This window comes from Anas acuta, chromosome 2 (assembly GCF_963932015.1).
Source record: "Anas acuta chromosome 2, bAnaAcu1.1, whole genome shotgun sequence".
In the NCBI taxonomy this organism is placed as follows: Eukaryota; Metazoa; Chordata; class Aves; order Anseriformes; family Anatidae; genus Anas; species Anas acuta.
This window is the reverse complement of record NC_088980.1, coordinates 146629639-146642427: the sequence shown is the minus strand read 5'-3', so window position 1 is coordinate 146642427 and position 12789 is coordinate 146629639. Positions and strand designations below refer to the sequence as shown.

At 44.9% G+C, this 12789-nt stretch overlaps 1 long non-coding RNA gene across 1 annotated transcript; it reads right to left on the bottom strand.

The window, feature by feature from the left end:
- Positions 1-7853: 7853 nt before the first annotated feature.
- On the bottom strand, positions 7854-12779 carry LOC137851462 (uncharacterized). Its single transcript, XR_011093206.1, has 2 exons — positions 12039-12779; positions 7854-11616 (listed from the first exon to the last, which is right to left on the bottom strand). It is a non-coding gene; the product is annotated as an uncharacterized lncRNA (long non-coding RNA).
- Between the last annotated feature and the right edge of the window lie 10 nt (positions 12780-12789).

The window sequence follows — 12789 nt, the reverse complement described above, 5'->3', positions numbered from 1 at the left end:
GATCTGCTAACCTGATGACTCACCCTGTAGACATGGGTGAAGAAACCTGCTGGAGAAACTCTCTCTGTCTGGGAGCTGTTGGCAGATGACAGTGCTGACGGCAAAGGGCTGGTACCAGCCAAGGCTGGCACCAGGACAGGTTTGGGTTCACACTGGCAACAGAGAGCTGTGATGCTTTTAAAAATCAATTTGGCACTGGAAATAAAAATAATTGTCATCACAGCAATGCGTTAGGTCCGGCTACTCATACTGAGCGCTCAGTGCCAAGGGGGAGAGGACTACAAATTTTCCAAAGCTCACATCTGGCAAAGATAGAAAGGGTAACAGAGCCAGTGGAGAAGGGATAGCGGGATGAGAAGTAGGCACTGAAAGGTGTGGTGGTTGAAATGGGATGTGAGCTTTTCTGAACAGAGGATTTTTGTACGTCCAGGTTGCGTGCTGCTGTGGAGTTTCACTTACAGTGAATGGTTTGGGTGGGTCAAACAGGGAAGTGTGGAGGTAAGCGTTTGGGTGTTCAAAACCAGGATGATGGGGGAAAAAAATGTGATAAATCAGCAGGATGGAGGTCAGGGAAATGAAGAAAGACTAAGAATTTACTCCTAAGAAATGGGGAGAAAGAATGAATAAAAGTTCATAATCTTATGAACTGAGCCAGATATATTAAAAAAATTGTGTGGGTGTGTGCACCTTTCTGGACAGGCAGCAGCAGTGCAGGGATGCACCTTGCCAATACTCTGCCTTCTGTCGGTGGGTGTTGCTGTGAGAAGCAGAGATGCTGTGGTTGAAGAGCTTGAGGGACTGTATTTACTGATTTATTTGAAGAGTTGGGATTCTGTGTGTATTTCTTATGATCTCATTTTTTTTTTTTCAAATGTTGTATAACTCACTTAGATGTATGTGTTTGCATTTCAAAAAGGAAGTTGAATAAACTGTAGTTGAATAAACTGTAATCTGCTATAGCTCCACAGCAGGTAGAAGTCAGCCAGTTTCCCTTTCACCTGGCTTCCAACAGAGCCGTTTTCATTAAGATGGATATTCCAGAATGCTTTTAATCTTCATCATTAATCAACAGAGATGATGGATATAAGTCAAGAGGTAACAAGCTTAAGTCAGATTAGGAACGGCTGTGGTATTTTCCTTTCACAGAAGAGCGCATCTATCTTGATGACATCTCTGCTGGAGCTCTAGCTAACGTGCTTTTCCAGGGGAGGCATGGGGAAGAATAACTATTTCATAACACAGACCTCACTCTTGGGTTGTATTAGTTCTTTTTAAGCAAAGCATTAAATATGCATTGCTTTAGATGAGCATATAAACTGAGACACAGTTCAAGGATCATTAACTGAGCTTGAAAATAACAGAATTCATCCCGTGGTACCATAATTTATCCCATGGTACATTTGTGTCATTCCTCAATAGCTTTGAATTTGGGTTGCTTTCTACAGAGGGGTTGTGGGTGCACTGGGCGAGTGGGGGCAGCGGGTGTTTGTCCACTTGCTAAGGGCAGGACAGTGGGGTGGGCTGAGCACTGCCACCAGCGGGTGGTGATCAGCAGCACAACGTCCACGTGGAGGCCAGTCACTTCTGGTGGATGCTGGGGCTCAGTGCTGGGTTCAGGAATAATTAACATCTTCCTTAATGACCAGGGTGATTGTGGTGCTCTGTCAGCAAGTTTGCAGATGGTAGAGAAGCGGGAGGAGAGGGCCCTGGGCAGGCCAGAGAAATGGGCCTACAGGAACCGGGTGGAGTTCAGCAAAGGGAAGTGCCAAGAAATGGCCCCAGGCACCACAACAAGCTGGAGCCAGCCTCAGAGAAGGCCTTGAGGGTCTTGCTGAGCACCAGGTTGACCAGGAGCCAGCAACGTGCCCTGGTGGTTGAGGTGGCCAGCAGCCTCCTGGGCTGCGTTAGGCAGCGTTTCCAGCGGGTTGAGGGAGGAGATTCTGCCCCTCTGCTTAGTCCTGGTGCGGACACAGACACATGGGGAAAACTGGAGAAAATTGATCACTATAAGAGATTATTGTGGCAGATTTTGAGGGTTCTGCCTGGTCTGGAGATGAGAGCAGTGGGAGTGGGCATTTCTCGTCTGTAAGGGAGAGGGAAGAAAATGGAAGGATTTTATTCTAAACTATCTTCAGTATTCAGTATTTCTTCAGTCTAAAGAGTGACTGGGGAGGAGATGTAATTTGCAGTATATGGAAAAAGACTGATTGTGAGGTAGGTCAGAAAGATGTTAGCAATGGGAGCTTATAAAATACCATCTGCTCAATAGTAATGTCGAGTCCCAGGCATTTCACCGACACAATTAATGTGCGAGTGGGCTGTGGGACTGCAGCTGGAGAAGAAAATCTTCTAAATATATTTATCGTCGTAAATCAAAAAACAGAGGGGAGACTTTTTAATAAAAAACTGCTGCATATCATCAGCTTTATGCAAAACTAGATAAGAAACGTCTCCTGTGCACAAGGAGATTTAAGAGCTGCTGGAGTAAAACTACTGGGAAACATCAAGGCTGTTATTTAATTGCAAATCAACCCTAATTTTCCTAAGTAATTCTGTTTTTCATTCCTTTGCTGCTTTAGGATGTCTGTGTAATGTGAGGGAGGCCATCAGACAATCTGTGGTACTCAGAGTCATAGAGGGACCTTGGGGGATGCATGAGTGATGCAAACGCTTGATTTCAGCTGTCTGCATTGGGGTCCCCGATCTCAGGTTTCTTTCATGGTCAGGATGTGTTGGCCCTCTCTGGAAGTAGCATAAATTCTCCATACCAGAGCCCGAGTCCAAGCAGAGATGCTGCAGTAAACCTGAATCTTGGGAGTATTAAAGATCATGCTTCTGCTGTAGGGTTTCCCAGGTGAGCTGATCTGTGCACATGGGAATGTGGGGTTGGACTCCTCCATCAGGAATGAAATCCTGTTGCCTCTTCATAGATGAGGAGGAGATAGAGTTGTTGTTACGTTTTGTTAAGTCTGAACACTTAAAATTCAGTATGAAATGAGGCCAGTCTTGTTAAACACTGGAAATTGTTACTGACAAGTGTTTGTGACAATTTGTAAACAAACAAGATCTTACAGAGTAAGGGCTGTGTCTGAATTTTCAAAAGTAAATATAAATATTGGGCTTAAAGAGAATCAAAATTTTATTGCTGTCTGTTCTTCAGGCTGTTGGTGACTACGGTTTCACAAGGACTTTCCCAGCCTGGGTAATCATCTGCTGTGTCTTTGTACAGGGGATTTTGAGATTGTCACCAAACTTGTCCCTGGCAGTGGTCGGACTGAGAAAACAGAGACCAGAGATGAGCAGAGGTTGGTGTGCGATAGAGGATGTTCCCCTGGAACATCATGGAGAGGGTTGGGGTGCCCAAACCCATCACTAGAAGTGAGAGCTCATGAGAGCAGCAGCATTCAGTACAGCGAAACCAGGAGCAGGAGCCACACATTCAGACCCTCTGGTTCTAGTAAGGATGGTGATAGAAAGAAAAAATATTTAGATTCCTGATAAAATTGAGAATAGTGACACTTATTCCTGTTTGAGAATAAGACAGGCATCCAGCAACCCCACAGCCATGGCAGGGGTGCCTGCTGTTGCCCGTCTGTTAGTGGCTTGAAAGCTGGGAGAAGGAGAAAAAGCCAGGTGACGGGAGACTTCCAGGGATTGTTTTAGAGGCCTTTGGCAGAGAGAATGTCTCTGGTGCAATGTAAGACTGAATGCAGACGTGTTGCTCAGTTTTACCTGGCAGAGATGCCCATGCTGTTTGTTGCCTTTTAGGTGAGGTAGATTTGAGAACAAATCCAATTTGGAGGCCGAGTGAGGAATTCGTGGTTTGACGAGCAGTTAAATTTATTTATCTATTTATTTATTTATTTTGTAATCTCTGGAAGGGCTGCTGTAAAATCTTGAGTATCACTTTGGCACTTCTGGTATAAAACTGAATAAAGCAATGGCAAACAGTAAGGCAAAATAAAAATACACAAACCTTTAGCTATATCTTTGAACAAGAAGAGAGGAGAGCAGTCTCCTGGGTCCCACTAGCAGGTTCTTCTGGAAGACAACGCTGCCTGCCCCAGGGCTCCTTTGCAGCTGTGCCCTTGGGACAGAGCCAACAAACACCACAGTGCTTCTGAAAATACACTGTGGGGAGTTTTTTCCATGGTTTTGAGATGGATGGGCTGGTTTCATTGGTGTGATCCAGGTGTTTCTGCCTTGTGCCCTGCAAGACAGTCACCCGACACACGTGAGCAATCTGAACCACATGGCAGTCATCACTTACATGGGGGAATTGTTAATGGCTTTGTATTTTGCAGCAATTCATAGGTATCTGTAACTATTAACTGGAATTAACTCATTCTGCAGGTGCAATAGTTTCCCAGTGAAGAGTGCAGTTTCATCAAAATGGAAATGTGTACCTGATACCTGCTGATTTTTATGGCTATCTAACTGCAAAACCTCTTTCCTTCCATGTAAGTGCCAAGTGTTTCATTTAGGCTTACCTCCACAAAGAGCTTATTGTAATCCCTTCAGTGAAATGCAATATTCCAGCTTGGAATGGAGAAGATGCACGTGAAATGTGCCAAGGATGAGCACAAGGCAAAGTGTTAGCAATGTTTGATCTGTAAGAAATGCACATTTAGAAGAAAAGTTAAATCGCTGAGGTTTCTTGTCAGGTATACCACGAGTAATGTTTGTGCTGATTAATAATACATTTTTAGGATAATTTATTATAAACACAGCATACTTTGGCTGTGATGATGTTTGTTCTTAAGATGTGACACATCTAGGAACTTTATTATTAAGGATACGGAGGAGCTGTGAGTTTATAAAGCCTGATCTCACAGGCTCCTGGAATTTCATCTCATTTTTCTCCTCTAAGTCTGGCACTTCAGCTGACACTTGATGCATTGCTGGGGCATTGGAGCTTGAATCGGTTGAGGCAGGCTGTAAAGAAAGATGAGCCCTGGGTGGGTGACGGTGAGAAGGGCTCCAGGGTGAGGGCACCAATGCATTTTGACGGCTGGTGCTTTTCCAAGGCACAGAGAAGGAATCAGACACACCAGGGAGCTTCATCTCCCTCTACTTTTCCCTTCCGTAACACACAGGTGCACAAGTGCTGCTGCTGGTGGTTGCCTTCTGCCTGTAGCTGCTCGTCAGGACCTTGTAGTGTCTCTGGTGTGCCAAAGGGGCGATACTCGGTGATCAGTCTCGAGCAATTAGCTCGGAAGACGTGCTGCTGTTTTGTAAAGAAGCCAGGCTCTGGATGGTTTCAGGATGTGGATTTACTTATTTAAATAATTCACTTACTGGCAGGCAAGGCAATGCCCTTTCCGGGCACTGCCCTGATGAAGCTGAGCTCCCTGGGCCCTTTCATGGGAGGCACTGAAGTGCTGCCATCCCTCCTTTCTTCTCTTATGTTTTTATACACCTTGACTTTGCAATTTCTCTCTTTCATCCCTCTCCAAGATTTGGTTCTTTTGAGCTGCATGTGAAGAAGGATTGACTTGTGGAAGAAGTGGACTCTTTCGTGGCCAAGGCAGCTGAATGCTTTGTTCGATCCGTTCTTAACAGGCTGAGGAGTGGAGTGAGTAATGGCACTGAGCTTCTGGGGCAGAAAATATCAGCCCAAATTCCAGAATGATCTTACAAGGCCAGAAAAGCAGATGACATTCAATATGCATAAGTGCACAGGGATATACAGCATGAAAAACAGTCCTAATTCCATACATAGAGTGGTTGGTCCTGAGCTGACCATTACCACTCAAGAGCATCATGTTTGGGCTGTGATAGCTTCTGTTATGAAGGCGTTGGCTCAGTTGCTCAACAGTGATTAAAACCAAACCAAACAAACAATAAAACACATGAATTGGGATGTCCAGGAATTATTAGTGTTAGAAATGGCTCAATCTTCGAAATAAGATTAAATAAGGGGATGGAGCAGAAAATTTTGCCATTCTGGAGCCAAAGGAATGGCAGTTGCTTGACTGTAGAATCACAGAACAGCTTGGGTTGGAAGGGACCTTAAAGCCCACCCAGTTCCAACCCCCTGCCATGGGCAAGGACACCTCCCACCAGACCAGGCTGCCCAAAGCCCCATCCAGCCTGGCCTTGAGCACCTTCTCCAGGCTGAACATCCCCAGCTCCCTCAGCCTTTCTCCACAGGGGAGGTGCTCCAGCCCTCTCATCATCCTCGTGGCTCTCCTCTGGACCCGCTCTAACAGCCCCACGTCCTTCTGGTGCTGGGGGCCCCAGACCAGGACTCAGGGCTCCATGTGGGGCCTCACAAGGGCAGAGCAGAGGGGCACAATCCCCTCCCTCCCCTGCTGCCACCCCTCTGGTGATGCAGCCCAGGACGCAGTTGGCCTTCTGGGCTGCAAGCACTCACTGCTGGCTCGTGTCGAACCTTTACCCCACCAGAAATCCCAAGTCCTTCTCCACAGGGCTGCTCTCAGTGGGTTCTCCCAGTCTGTGTTCATGTCTGGGATTGCCCCAGCCCAGGTGCAGCAACTTGCACGCGGCCTTGTTGAACCTCATTAGGTTCACGTGGGCGCAATCTTCAGTACTGGATGGCCTTTAACGTCCCTTCCCACCCAAGCCATTCTGTGATTCTGTGTTTCCACAAAAACAGAATAAACTGGCTGAAGAGAATAGGGACCTGCGGAGCTCCTGCCAGTCTTTTCTTCAGCTGGGCCTCTGATTTAGGTGTCTCTCCTTTACCCCATTCCTACAAAGCTTGTAGGCACCCCGTATCAAGTCCTGTCCCCATTTTAAATGTGGTTAATAATAGCTGGTAGTTTCAGGAGTCTCTAGGGAGACTGATAAAAAAGGGTGATCAGAGACAAAATCTTGGTTTTCTTCTCTTTTGGGCAATCAAGCTAACAGCCAACCCCGCGTTTGGAAAACTGTAATCAAATGGGTCATGTGTGGGAGTCTTTAAACAACAGCATGCGGGGTATGTCTAAATGGGAGCGTACACGGAGCAATTTCCTACCCCCAAGCCATCAGCCTCCTGTCTGTGGGCATCACTGCTACTGCTGCGTGTGGCAGGAAACTCACAGCGATGCGATGCAAGTTTTTGCTGGCACGAGTTCAAGGCTGAGCACATTATACAGAGGAAGTGAAGATAATGCTGAATTATTCAGGGCTTGCCGAACAAGTGTTGAAAACCCAATTCCACCAAGTCACTGCATTAACTTAGATTTTTATTTTTTTCCTATACCACAGGCTCCAAAGCCAGGGTATGGCAGCTGTTGCAACTGTTTCTCTGCAGGCTTGGTAGGGGAAAACAATATTTAATTCATAAATATATGTATGTAAAGAGGCATCGGTGGTTTTTCTTGATAAATGATTGCATGAATGTGTATTGCAGCTGCTTTCCCCATTCCCAGCAGCTCAGGGGAGGGAGCCTGGCTGTCATGGGGCAGGAGCTGGTAGCAGATGGCAGCAGGACCACCCAGCTCCGGCTGCACTGTGCATTTGTGGAGGGGAAAGAGTCTCAGTCCTCTCCTCCTGAGAAGGCTGAGATGCCAAAACCATCTCAGAAACCCTGCTCCCTCCTCGTTCTTGGCATCCTGGGCAAAGAGCACGTCTTGGCCTGGTGGGTGCTGTGAATAGAGCTGATGTAGGTGCTGCTGCAGAGCGGTGCTGGCAGCAGAGGACTTGCAGAGCAGCAGCTGCTCGCAGGGAAGATGTTCAGCTCTGTGTGTGGTCAGGCAGGCTGCGAGCAGGAGCTGGTGCCTGTGGTTTGTGCATCTCTCACTGCCCATCATCAGGAGACTGGGAATTGCTGCCAGTGGTGAGAGCTGGGCTGGAAGTTGAGTCTCTCCAGCAGTAAGAAGCTCTTGTTTCTAGAGATCGTACAATAAATCTGGTGTTTGATAAAGACTGCGAATGATTTACCCTGCAATTGAGATTTGTGGAATTTTAAAGAGAAACTCAATGCCTTCGGGGAAAAGAGAGATTTTGTGTGTTATTTCTAGGGTTACTGAATTTTTGAAGCTTGCCTTAAGGGGTGATCTTCATTTGGCATAAATATTGAGCAATTAACGTAAAACGTACAGTGGCTTTTGCCAGGAGAACATCCAACTTCATAGGTAATTTCCTAAAATGTATTTCAGGAGGGCTTTTGTGTTTCTCCCTATGCAGTTGTAAGGATTTTCTTATAAAAGGAGGAGATAATTGGCTCGTTATGCACACGGCATTTAGTAAAAGACAAAATAAATCATGAAAACAGGTTAAAATGTCTGTCTGCTTTCTCAGAAGTCTTGGCACGCTTTCCAACTGCATAAATACACAACTTCGGGCCCAGCTTGTTGCTATTTGAGCTGGTGGATGATTTAAAAAATGCCCCAATCTTCAGTGGCATGAGTGTGCAAACTGTTGGTTGATCTTAGGAGTGGAGCTAGTGGGAAGGGTGCAGGTGAGGTGGTCAGAGATAAGTGCTGTCGTCAAGGCAAACCACTGCTGAGTGATAAAATGTAATTTGCAGAAGATAAAATACATAAATAATTCATTTGAACAAGGGAAAAAATGCCCTATAGTTGCTTATTCTTTTTCTCCATGGGATACAGCGATAGCAACTGCAGCCCTCTAGATGTACAGGTTGCCCATCCCAGGGTGAAGCCTGCCCTGAAGTTAATGGTTGCCATCCAGGGCTCACTGCAGCAAAACTCCGATTATCTTTGGTTGATTTGGGATTTCATCTGAGACCTTTCCAGACCTGCACTGTCAGGTTCCTGGTCAGTAAGGAGCATTGCACAGGAAAACTGCTGTGCTTGCAGAAGCCCTGAGATTTCCGTGGCGCATGCAGCGTAGCTGAGACCAGCACTGGTAATTGGCCTTTCTCACTCCGAGAAGGTGCTGTGGTTATATAGCTTGCATTATATACTATACTGTACTTTTTAAATGGATTTCAGATGTCTCTGCCAACATCCATCATTCCAGACCAGTTGGCATGTTGCTCAGCTCTGAGACGTCCACGTGAAGCGCAAATCTCATCACTCAGCTTTTCAATAGCTTCTCGCCCCACAGGACCTCATCCATTTCAGGAAGAGTTCTTCAAAAAAAAGCAGTTATTTTATTTTCTTTCTAATGCAGGTGAGCATAAATGCCCTTTACTGCATTGATTCAAAACCTCAGTTGTGAATTCAAGTAAATGCTTTGCACCTGAAAACCATTCCAAATAGCCAAAATCCATTTCTGTGTTTAATTTTGAGTTTGACTGATTAGCTTTGTCATGTGGGCCTAAACTGGCTAGTAAATAGCAAAACACAAAAATGGTTTTAGGTCTTTAGGTTAAACTCAGAAGCTCTCTCACAAATTACATTTTCAAGTTAAACATGGATATAGCTAATCCCTTCTGATCTGGCTTTCCCATGGTTATCCATACAGATAAGAATTCTTATTAAATACTCTGACTTATCTCTCTTTCCAACCTATTTCAGATTAAATATCAATTATTTTTGCTCATTAAAGCTTACTACTATCATGTCATTAAAAATAATGAGCAAACATTAGATTTGATTGTTTCAGTGCTGCAAAAGAAAGTTTGATTGATAGGTTCCCTGGACAGCTTCTCAAAATACTAAGTTCTTAATCTATCTTAACATATTGTCATGACACATTTTTATTAAGCAGCAAGCAGTGATTGGGAAGGGGAAACACCCACAAACCTCCTGAAGTTCTCAGCTTCAGCTTGAATGTGTGGATGGTGGAGTCTGCATCTTCAGCATTTCACTTGTCAGGGTTAAGTGGATCTTTTTTTTCTGTGGACAAATGGTATAAACACAACAAGCTTGTTTAAGGAGTTTGTTTTCGTGTTCTGAATCCTCCCAAATGCCCATGCCCATCCTTTTTTATTTTTCTTCTTTTTACAGGATAGTGCACAAGAGCTAATCCTAACCCCATGCCAGCTTTACAGAAACCTCTATGTGCTCTCATCAATGACATGGACTGAGGGGAGAGATACTGTGAAATGAAGTGATGAGGAGAGAGTTCCTTGTCATATAAAGGCAGTTATGGGGTTAGCATCCTTTGAGGACTTACTTTCTTCTACTGTCTTAGAGCTTGGTTGTCTTGGCCTTTTGCACATGGGTTTTCAAGTAGGAAACTCAGTAAATTCTGATGACTTCTTATGGAGGTTAAACTCTTGCCATAGTGTTCATGAAAAACTGCAGCACTGACTTTCATTTTTGCCACTAACAGCTTCTCAACAGACCCTGTAACAATGTCATTAGGAGTTGCCTTTGCTATTGTCTCTGCAAGAATGGCAGATGTTTTTACAGAGTCATCCTGGATGGTCAAATTTGGGTTGTTTTAGCCTTTGGTAGTTCAGTCTGCATAACTTGTATTCATAGAAATCATCCTTCTAGTGGGTAATCTTTTTTTTTTTTAATTATTATTATTTTGTCCTTGTTTTACACCTGTTATAAATGATTCCCTTAAAACTTGCTTTTTTATGCTGTAGACTGTTAAGTAAAAGTCATCTGGTTGGTTGAGGCTAACCATAGAGAGTCAGAATCTCTTTGGGGCATGAATCATCATTAAATGAGAAGTAATGACAGCAAAGTAATACTCCCTGTCATTTAAAAACCATTCTAATGAGCTGTGGACACCTTTCAATTACAGCTTCCATTATGTTACAGTGAAAACCACGCTGACTTCCTACATTTGTCAAACAGAAAGCTACAGGGCAGAGAGAGGCAGACAAAGCAATAATAAGTGCCTGAGCCAATGCACCTTTTATCAGAGCTTTGTGCTTTTTCAGAGAAGATGCTCTGTTAAGGTTTACCAGGCTCATTTTGTTGTTAGTAAAAAAATGTGGTGGTGTTTTTTTTCCCCCCCTGTATTCAGTGGAGGGAGGTTGATCTTGCAGGGGTGAGCTATTGCACCTACTTGAGTCCCTGCTACAGCAAGGGCAGCATCTGCCTTCAGGAGCTTGTTTTTCTCTTCTAATGATGGAGCCCAGGCTATGCTGGGTTTTCGCTCAGCTTTTGGAACAGCCAGAGTTCAACCTGCAGACAAATCTAGCTACTATCAAAGTGAAACAAAATTTCATTTAGAAACACCACATAAAAAGATTTTACTGCTACCCACTTCAACTGAATTCAGTTATTATTTAAATTCTATTAAATTTAAGAAAACTGCAGAAGTCTGATTTCTCTTTCAGCTATGTAGCTGGTATAAATATTTTATTGACTTGAATTGCATGGGTAACAAGTCAACCTCCCCATCCTCATTTTTCACAGCAGGTCCTTGAGGAGACTGCTGCAGGAGCAGTAGGAGAGAGAAGCCAGCTCTAGTGCAGCGTGAAGGAGAGGTGTTCAGGGTAAAGATCATCTCAGTGCTATTCATCAGTCTTTTATTTGTGAGCCAGTGGGATCAGAGTCCTCACTGCACAACTCCAGTACAACTTAGTGCACCAGCGTCCTTGAACATGTCACTTCAATCCGGATAGGAGACTGGAAAGCAACAGGGAAGGCTCTGTCCCATCAGCAGAGGCTGCTTCTCGTTGCCAGGCCCTCCCACGCCAGGGCTCACAGCAGCCACTGTAGGCACAGGTTGCCTCCAGCACCGAGGTTCTGCAAGGAAAGGGCCAGGAGAAGTCCTGGAGCTCACTCTGGAGACCTGAAGAATAACATGACTTCCTCAGGTCATCCAGACCAAGGGAAGTTTCTGAGCACAGCCAGGCCCAGCATTATCTTCCTTCCAGAAAACCACTAATATAGGATTTAAACAAACCACCTGCTGTTGGAGTGGCACCCTACAATTGCCTCGTGCTTTCCCACTGTTATGGCTCCTTTATACCCTTGCTCTGTATTTTCCAGTCCTTATAATTCATTCAGCTCCTCTTGGTAGCCCAATATTTCTCTTGTATTTGTTAATATTCCATATAAAGCATGCCATATGGACCTGGAGCACAAGCTAGGACGTGCAAGACACATGCTCAATTTCTTGACCTGCTCCAGGCTTGTGTGACTTGAACCAGGTTATTTCAGCTCGATTCCTCAAGTGCCCCCACATAAAATGAGACCAAAGCACCAACTCGCTTGTCTGAAATATCCAGAGAGGCCAAGTAAGCACTGACAGCACTTGGGGATGAGAAGGCTGCCAGTCACTGCTTGCTGGTGGCCTCCCTGCCCAATTCAGGAGCCGAGGGGCAGCTCTTCTATGAGCCTTGTGTGTAATGGAGAGTAACGACAGCTTTTAACAACCAACTGGTTCAAAATCACACCAAGAGCAGAAGCAAATCAACTGGTTCGTGACTAATATTTGCTGGTTGGTAAAGAGGAGAGCTAGGGCTTCCTCTCCTCCTCCACAGAGCAATGGCAAAGCACCACACTGATGAGAAATGTCCTTGCAGGCTGGAAGTAATGAGCTGCATCAGCAGGGTGCAATGGGCTTTGGGAGGGGCAGGGGCCAAGAAACCTTTGCAAGGTGAGCAAAGTGGTTTGCAAACAGATACTGCTGTGTTCCTCACAAAATGCCCAAGGTGCTTGAGAGGTTAATCAGAGATTTAGGAAGTCGAGAGGGAAAGGTGAAGGGATGCACGGCAGCTGGCCAATGCTTTATGAATGACAGCAGCTTCCTTAAAATAAATGAGGCTGTTAACAAATCATTGGGTTCTTGGCATATAGTTATCAACATGCATAGGCAAATGAACAAATGAATCATTTCATTAGCTTATTCACAGCGTTTCACGCCCAATGAATACTAATGTAAGCAGTGTCAGGAAAATGGGGAGGTTATTCCTGGCATATCTAATTATAACATGAGTGTGTTTTTTTTTTTCCTTCTTGC